At 38.4% G+C, this 9,838-nt stretch overlaps 1 protein-coding gene across 19 annotated transcripts in view; it reads right to left on the minus strand.

Annotated features, from left to right (window-relative positions):
* Window positions 1-9,838, minus strand: part of MTERF1 (mitochondrial transcription termination factor 1) — a 571,641-nt gene that overhangs the window by 361,088 nt on the left and 200,715 nt on the right. The window lies entirely within an intron of this gene.

Consider the following 9,838-nt stretch of genomic DNA (forward strand, 5'->3'; position numbering starts at 1 on the left):
TGGAATAGGGAGGGTGGGAGGGAGACGCAAGAGGGAGGAGATATGGGGATATATGTATATGTATGGCTGTTTCACTTTGTTGTGCAGCAGAAACTAACACCCCATTGTAAAGCAATAATACTCCAATAAAGATGTTTTAAAAAATGAAGATACCAGCATATAAAAGAAAAAAAAAAAAAAGAAAACCTATTAACGTTCCAGCATTTTCCTCTCCATGAGATTCATTTCTGACACGCGTGTGGTGACTTGCAGAGTGCTTCATTACAGCTCAGGGGCACAACCGTTGCCACACAAGCCATTAAAAATGAGTTTGTGAGAGTGCAAAAAAGAAACCTTTGTAGACGAGGGCCAATTTGTTTCGAAGGCAGTGCACTGTAAGAGCATTCACAAAGCAGCAAGCATTAGCTCAGATTCAAGCCATGCCGTTTTCACTCCTATTTTTAAATACCAAATAGAGAACTGGGAGAGTCATTTCTTTGTGACAGCAGCTTTGGTTTCTGCCCTTATTTTCTGACATTACAGCTCCAGTTAAGCGGTATGAACAGCCCTGTGTTTTTTGTCTTGGATAAAAATCCATAAAGCTGTGTTTGGCCAGGGCCCTAAGGAGAGTCATGATATTCTCTATCCCTCAGTTTCTTTATATTCAAAATATCTCCTATACAAAGTTCATAGGGTAGTTGGGATGGATGGGAAAGCTAATGAACATAATTATTATTATAAGTAAAAATCAGTAGCCAGGTAGCGTACAAAGAATTATTTCTGTTGTTATTAATGCAAGCAAATTTATAATTTGCCACCTCAAGACACCCCCATTGTTCTTCCTAATTGATTGCATATTCACTGTACCTGCAAGTTCCAAGTTAAATACCTTTGGATCAGGGTTTCTCATTCTCAGTATTCTTGACATATTAGACTGGATAATCTTTTTTGAGGTGGACTATCCTGTGCATCTTAGGATATTTCACAGACTCCTTGACCTCTACCCATTAGATGCCAGTATCCCTCCCTGCTACCCAATTATAACAACCAAAAATGTCTCCAGATAATGCCAAATGTCCCCAGATAATGCCAAATGTCCCCTGGTGGACTAAATCACCAAGTAGAGAGCCACTTCTTTGGAGTTAATCAAACTGGTATTGTCACTGGTTGCATTTATTATAAGTGGAGAACAGCAAGAGCAATTTAGCTAGTGAAAGCTATAGAAACAAGTGGGAACACTCTAAGATTTGTACAAGGCAGATATGAACCAAACCTGAAAGCTAACAGCGGCCACTAAAGTCAAGAATGAGGCTGAGGCTGTCAACAGAAATTTTAGATCAGGATATGGGGGGAGATATGAAGGTAGTTCAGAATGGTCCCCAGAATTGTAGGCATATGTCTACTGAAAAGTGGAAAATCCCTCCCCAGTCCAGGGGCCTGAGGAAAAGAAAGAAAAGTACCAAGGACAGAACTGGTCAAAGGGAAAATGAAGACAGGGAAGAGAAAGGGCTTTCATAATGGGCAGAGGGTGACTGAAGAGGAAAGAAGACAGGGAAAAATATGTGGAAAATAAGATAAGTGAACAATAAAATGAGAGAAAGAAGAGCAGGAAAGAAACAAAATTGACAATGAACACAGAGGAAAGAAATGGTAGGAAAGCCTAAAGATATAAAGATATTCTTGCTTCTGAGCTTATCTGGACCCACCTGAACCTCTGCTCTGACCTCCCACCTTGTAACTGTCTTCTTCCTATTGCTGTTGTGGCCCTTGATCAACTGCAATGGTAGTGTGAAAATTACTTTGAACTGTAGTACATAGGTTAAAAGGTAAGAGTGATAAAATAACTATAGTTGCAATATTTTGTTAGTTAATGTACAATATAAAAAGATATAAATTATGACATCAACAACAAAAAATAGGAGACAGGCAAGTAAATATGTAGAACTTTCTTATGCAATTGCAGTTAAATAGTTATCAGGTTAAACTAGGCTGTTATAAGTATAAAATGCATTATGAAAGCCTCATGGCAATCACAAAGTAAACAAACATAATAGAAACACAAATGATAAAGAGGAAAGAATTAAAGCATAACACTACAAAAAGTCATGAATTCACAAAGAAAGACAACAAGAGAGGAAGAAAGGAACTGCAAAACAATCAGAAAGTAATTAGCAAAATCTCAATAGTAAATCCTTACCTATCAGTAATAATTCTAAATGTAAATGGTTAAATTCTCCAATTAAAAGAGAGAGTGGCTGAACAGAAAAAAAAAACAACTATGTGCTGCCTACAAGATTCATTTAAGCTTTCTTTATTGACACTCACAGGCTGAAAGTAAATGGATGGAAAAAGATATTCCATAAAATTAAAACCATTGTAAATCAACTATACCCCCATAAAAATTTTTTTAAAAAAGAAACAAAAAAGTTATAAATGAAACAGGAGACATTACAACTGATACCTCAAAAATACAAAGGATCATAAGAGACTACTATGAACAATTATATACCAACAAATTAGATAACCTAGAAAAATGGATAAATTCCTAGAAACATACAACTTATGAAGACTGAATCATGAAGTAATAGAAAATCTGAACAGACCAATAATGAGCAAGGAGATTGAATCAGTACGAAAATTTTCCCAACAAATAAAAGCCGTGGACCATATGGCTTCCCTGGTGAATTTTATCAAACACTGAAAGAATTATTTCCAATCCTTCTCAAACTCTTCCAAAAAAACTGAAAAGGAACACTTCCAAACTCATCTTATGAGACCAGTATTAGTCTGACACTAAGACCAGACAAGGACACTACAAAAAAAGAAAATTACACGCCAGATATACAGACTCAGATATATATATATATATATACTCACCATTAAATTGGGAAAATATGGTCTAGAATTATTAGACCACATAATTATTGTGTGTGAGTGGATGACTGTATAGCAAGTCCTTCTATTAGCTTAGTGTCAGTGAGGTAGGGAGAAAAACTAAGAAATTATGAGATCTGAGATAATGTACATTAATGTTCTTTGGAAAAGCACAAATAGTCCTCAGTTTTTGCCATTCCTGGAAACTGAGTCATAAAGAAGATCATGTTTCCCACTAGAAAAATGAAATAATTGGTGGTTGCATTCCTGACCAAATATTCAGCAGCAAGGAAACCATAAATATGAATGACAACATGTCTCAGCCATCAATGATAAACTCTCAAATTATTTAAAACACTAGGCTAATGCTTCAAGCCCCAGAAAAAAATTGGTTGAAATGTATTGCTTGTGCTAAACAAGAAAACTCTGTAGTCAAAAGCAACAGTACAGAACAGACTGATGGATCAATAAATATTTCTTGTGTAAGGCGTTATGACTGGTGCTGAAAGAAATTCAAAACATGATTCCTATCCCCAAGGAGTTGACAGTCTCATCAGGAATAATTACATAAGTAATTAAAATACAATGAAGGAAGGGTTTAGTACCAGAAGAGGGATGACAGTAACAGCCAGCATTTATTGAACACTTCCTATGTGCCTGGCACTGTTTGAATTGCTTTATCTGTATGAACTCATTTAATACTCAAATAAGCTTGCAAGGTAGGTACTAACATTAGCTCCTTTTTACAGGTGAGAAAATGAAATGGTTAGATCACACAACTCAGATGTGGTAGAGGCAAAGTTAAACCCACACAACCTAGCTCCAAAACCCGCATTCTTAAAACAATCCTGTACTGCATCTCAGAAGAAATGAGCTATAGGAGTGAACCACTGAACAGATTACTTTTGGCTGGTGGAGAACCTGAGAAGGCTTTCTGGAAAAGCTGGAATTTGTGTTGGACATAGAAGAATGGATATCTCTTGAATTTGCAGAAATATGGAGGAGAGCATTTTTTATTCTCTGAATAAAGATCGATAAATCCCTTTATCGATCTTTATTCAGAGAATGGAGTATGTTTCAAAGAAGGCCCCTCACACTTACCTGCCTGTAGCCTCTTAACTGGTGATTGGCATCCCCATTTACCTAGTGCCTAAGAGAATTCAGAATGTAATCTGATTCCCTTCTCCACTCCATCACCCACTGTCACCACCCACACACATTCCAAATCCTCTCTCTCTTTCCTCTCCACTCCCACTACCACTGCCTCAGTTTAAGCCCTGTGACTCCCCACCTGCGCCATGAAGTAGTCTCCTACCTCAAGTCTCTGTCTTCAGTCCCAAAACGATTCAATCTAGTCTCCACATCAGTGCCAGAGTATTTTCTAAAATGTTATCTGGTCAAAGTGCTTCCCCACCCATAGGATTAATCCAAATTTGTTACTGAGGCATAAAAACCCACTTATGATCTAGCTCCTACCTAGCCACATCTTCTGCCATTTCCCCATAGGTAGCCTATGTTCCAGCTGCACTGAACTACTTGTTCTCCGAAGGTATAAGGTTCTCTACAGACAGCTCTCTACCCTAAAAATTCTTCCCCTCCCACCCCTCCAACCCTCAACCTCTGAAAATTGCTGTTCAAGTGATTAAGCCTGCATTCTTCCTCTGGAAGTCTTCAAAGACCACCTAATGCAAGTTATGCATTTTGTCTAGGTTCCCATAGAATGTTATTTGAGGCTCTATTTCCCACATCATATTGTAATTGTTTTTACATGCTTCACTGACCAGACTGTAAGCTCTTTAGAGGCTTTGCAACTCACTCTTACCTGTATTTCCCAGTACTCAGCCTATATTTGGTAAGTGAGTGAATGATTTATTGGGTTCTAGAATTCTGGGAGCATGGACACACACCCAGCTGCAGCCTATCTTAACCACCCTCTTCTTTAATGGAAGGCTCATTACTTTCTCCACTCTCTCTGTTCTTAAACCAAATTATGATAGCAAGATAATTACGTATTACTATCATTACTAATATCTTTGTGTTATCATTTTCAAAACTGCAAGACAGAGAAGCTAGTTTAAAATGTTTAAAAACTGGTTAATCCAGATTGAAGAAAGAGATTTATACATTTTATTTAAATCCACGGTGTGCCAAACCCTTGAGAACTAGCAATGACATCTTCATAGCAAAGGGAAGGTCACAATTATAACATAAAATTGTTTGACATACAGATTCTGTTCATAATCTGGCAATATAAATTTACACATTGATTTTTAAGATATATCTTAGTCATTCTAGTTACTTAATCTTTCCAGTGATTTTCCTATGACATCTGCTTTTTGTTTGCTTCTCTTCCTCCCTAACTTAAGCCCGATCTACCCACAGCCTTGGCTGAGGAGCTGCAGGATTCCCTTTCCCTCTCTGTTTTTATGCTTGGGATTACCCTTTCTTCTCTACTACAAACCCCGTAGCTTCCTGGGACTCCTCCATCCTCCAACACACAGGTGCTACTTCTCATCTTGCCCCAAAGCTGATTGATGGTGGGTCTTGCTTTGGGGTTGGTAGTGATGGTGTTTAGTACTAATGAGACTACCTACTAGTAACAGTTGTCATCATCGCCATCGTTGTAGTAGTAGTAGTACTTTTTGAACATTTGCTATGTTTCAGACACTCTGCTAAGCAATCTTCATATGGGTTATCACTATTAAACTCTAATAGCACTCCTATGAAAGCTAGTAAGTGAAAAAGAACTCAAACTCAAACCCACACCTATCTGATTACAGGATAAAGAAGCAGCTCCTTGGTAGGACTTATAAAGGGCAAATGTGAGAAGTTGTACCTCCTCTCCCCAACCTGATTACAGGCTCTCCAGCCCCTCTTATCTTCTTACCACCTATCTCCCTGCTGGAACATACACTGAAAGAACTATCATTATGGTTGCTACTCTCTTTCCTCTGCATTTCTACCTTTTCACTTTGCCAGGAGCTCCTGACTTCTATGCCCTTTCTGCTGACCCTTTTCTGCATCTTTCTTTCCTGATCCCAGGTACATCTCTGCCAAATAAAGTCATTAAAACAACAATGACAACCTTTCATTATTATCATTTTGCAAAAGAAACAGCATTTTTAACACCAAACTAGGCGGTCTCAGATTAAGGAATATTTCTTCAAATGGAATAGATTTACCTTTATAAAAAAATATATAGGCTAAATATCATATATTAACGCATATATGTGGAATCTAGAAAAATGGTACAGATTAACCTACTTGCAGGGCAGGAATAGAGACTCAGACGTAGAGAATGGACATATGGACACAGCGGGAAGGGGAGGGTGGGATGAACTGGGAGATTAGGATTGACATACATACACTACCATGTGTAAAATAGATAGCTAGTGGGAATCTGCTAGCAGGTATAGCACAGGGAGCTCAGCTTGGTGCTCTGTGATGACCTAGATAGGTGGGATGGGGGGAGGGCTGGGAGGGAGGGGATATATGTATACATAGAGCTGATTCACTTCACTGTACAGCAGAAACTAATACAACATTGTAAAGCAACTATACTCCAATAAAAATATATACATATATAGGCTAGATTCATCTTCCAACAAAGTCTCAATGCTAAAGCAATGCGGCCTCCACAGCCTCAACACTTGGATTTAGAATAAACTTAAAACCAACTCACAAGCTCTCCTGCGCCAACCAGCCCTGCTACCCATCCTGCCAGAGTGATGCCTCCACCACTCATGTCTCAGTGTACTCAAGACTCAGGAGAAATTTAAAGTAGCTTCTCTTCTCAAAAAGGTAGACACCCTTGGTTTGGATCACCTCCCCATGCTCTTTATTCTATTTATTCTTCAGAGTTAACTGCTCCTTTTCTGAGCTACTTCTGGGCCTTATGCATAATTCTGTTCCTTTTACATTATTTTGTGGTCACGGTTGGTTTGACTCCTCCACTGGACTGTGAGATCCTTGAGGATAAGGGTGCTGTCACCTCATTGTGCTTCCACAGTGCCTAGCATACAGTAGACCTTCAACCTGACTGGTGACCTTCCCTCGCAGTAGAGAAACCAGCTCACTAAATAAATTAGAGAAACAAAGAGTTCAATGAAGTGCTTTGTAGAATAATTTTGTTAATAACTTAAGATGGCAATCACTTTTAAAGCACAGTTATTAAATTGTTGTCTTATTTTCGGTAAATAGTAGGTAAACATTCAATTCCTAGATCTACCCCTTTCCCACTGATGCCCCATAGCAAAGGAACAAAGCTAGAGACCAGAGGATTCTAATGGGGTCACTATCCTCTAAGGAGAACAGTAAGCATGGGCTCTCACCAATCACAATGGCAGCTAGAGATCTGCTAGTCACTAATGATAAGTCCATGTGGAATTAAAATTATGTCTTGTTCACTTTGGGAGGCTTCACTACTTAGCATGTAATCAAAGAGTATTTACTACATAATGGATAGATCGAGTCTTGTGGAAGGACTGTGAGTGTTCGAGTTTCTGAGAGTAGAACAATAATATTCAGTATTTTTGTTTGGAAGTGGTGGGCAGCAGAGGGAAGAAAAGGTGATGAGGATGAGCTGATGGGTATAACTGATGCTCAGTGGTTTCACCTGAATTAAAGACAGCACTTCCACCCTGTGCTGTCCATTCATGTCCATTTCTCAAAGACATCCACATTGACCAAAGGCTGTCTGCACTCAGCTACCCAGAATTAGTACTTTCTCAATGCATAAGTCAAGAAACATGCAGGATATGCAACTTGTGATTCATCTCTCGTCCATCTTCTCTTCTGACTGGTTTCTATCTTCTCTGTTTATCATAGTGACTTATATTTATTCTTTATTCAAGTTCTAGAATTAAATACTCTGTCTGAAATACCACTGGGTACATTTTGAAGTTCCAACCACATGCCAGGCACTATTCTAGGCACTGGGTATCCCTAATTTCAGGGAGTTTATATTCTGGTGGGGGAGACAGATAATGAGCAAGGAAACAAATTCACGCATAGAATTTCAGATAAACACTATGAAGACAGTACAGCACAGTAATGGAATAAAGAATAACTGAGAAGGTAGGGTACAGTCACCTTATAAATATGATGGCCAGGGAAGATGTTTTTGAGGCAGTCCCAGTGCTGAAAAGAGCAATGATTCCTCCCCACCCCGGCCAACTTGCTCAAAGATATTTGTTAATCATAGAATCATTCTCAGTTATATTCCCCTTCAGGGAAGGGTTTATGTCAAAGTACAGTGACATATAGAGAAGATGTTCTGTAAATGACCACTGCCTAATTAATTTTCCTCTGATGTTCATTTAGGAGCCTGTTAACTAGAAAAACCTCTGACAGTTTCACAAGAAACTTATTCCTCATCAAAGATTTACCCAAAGTACCAGAGACCACCTGACAATGTGTTTTACTTTTGCTCACCCTAAATGCTCTTCACCCACTGGGATATTGTCTGTTGACATCCAACATCTGTTGTTCATTTTCAAACACTAATCCCTGTGGTGTGTCCTTTGGGTGATCAAGCTTACTCTAAAGCTCACTATAAAAAATTCAAGAAGATTGGGACTCACCTATTTTTCCATTGACATTTTTACCCCTCCTTTGATTTCAACTTGATTTTATTTTTCCTTTGCTTCCTTTTCTTCTATTTTACTACTTTCTTCAGGTAGGACTTTTCCTTTCATCCAGGCATGCCATACAGCCTTGGTCATGTGCTTTCAAACTTATAAAACTCACAGAATTTGAGCAATTTTTTTAAAGAAAAAAGCCTGTGTACTAGCATTATTTTAATACAAAATAAAAATTTTAAAAGGTCAAATTTATTTTCCTGGGCAAGACATGTTTTTCATATTTAGGTTCTATCAAAAGTTGTACTTCAGAGGCCTGTCATAAACTCCTAGGTGTCAGGAACCCCTCCCTCATCAATGCCCTTTGAAGTTAGGAGTTTAGCCAAGGATAATAAAAATAATCATGCTTATAATTAAACCTGTCCAATACCCTTCATTCCAAGGCATAAGAACAACTTTCAAACAAATTAAATTCTACAAGCACTTTTTCTCACAGATAAATATTATGATGAATAAGCAGCAGAGTGTGTTCATCTGCCAGATACACAGTAAGAGCTGTGCTAAAACTGAAATGTCTTCATGAACTACTTCTATTATACTTTCCCTCCTATTGCTTCTAACAGCCCCCCACCCCACCTTCCAATTTGCTCTTAAGTGGCTAATTGTGATATGAAAGGCTTCTCTCCACAAATCATTTCAATGATGAAGCACTGAAGATTGTTAACCAATGTGTTAAAAGCCTACAACAGAATGCTTTCATTGGGAAGTATAATTTGCTTGACATTCTCATCTTTCCAGATGTTATGAAAGTTTCCTTTATTCACCAAGCCAAAGAACTGGGATATATAAATGGCTTTGAAATTGGCAGGTAATTTTGAAACAGTTACAAGAATGAAATCATGGGTTAATAGTAAAAGTGTTCTTTTGCTGAATCTTTCCCCATGCTCATAGGTTCCTATCTTCTGAGCCTTTGAAAATTCCAGGAGAATACTTTCCTATGAGCAAAGTGCTCAAAAGGTAGCTTGTTCTTCGCTTCTGGTGCATTTCTTTATCCCCTAAGATGCAAAATAAGACTCTTCCTAAATCTTCAAAATCCCTAGTTTTATGACCAACAAATTAATCAAAAGCCATATGCTGTCTAATGAATCTCCCCCGGACATCTCAGACTTCCATTTGCTCTACAATCTAAATAACTGGGTAGAGGGCGGCAGGCAAGATGGCGGAAGAGTAAGACGTGGAGATCACCTTCCTCCTCACAGATACATCAGAAATACAGCTACACGTGGAACTTCTCCTATAGAACACCCACCGAACGCTGGCAGAAGACCTCAGACCTCACAAAAGGCAAGAAACCCCCCACGTACCTGGGTAGGCAAAAGAAAAAAAAATAAACAGAGACAAAGAAT

This window comes from Physeter macrocephalus, chromosome 5 (genome assembly GCF_002837175.3).
Source record: "Physeter macrocephalus isolate SW-GA chromosome 5, ASM283717v5, whole genome shotgun sequence".
NCBI classification, from domain to species: Eukaryota; Metazoa; Chordata; class Mammalia; order Artiodactyla; family Physeteridae; genus Physeter; species Physeter macrocephalus.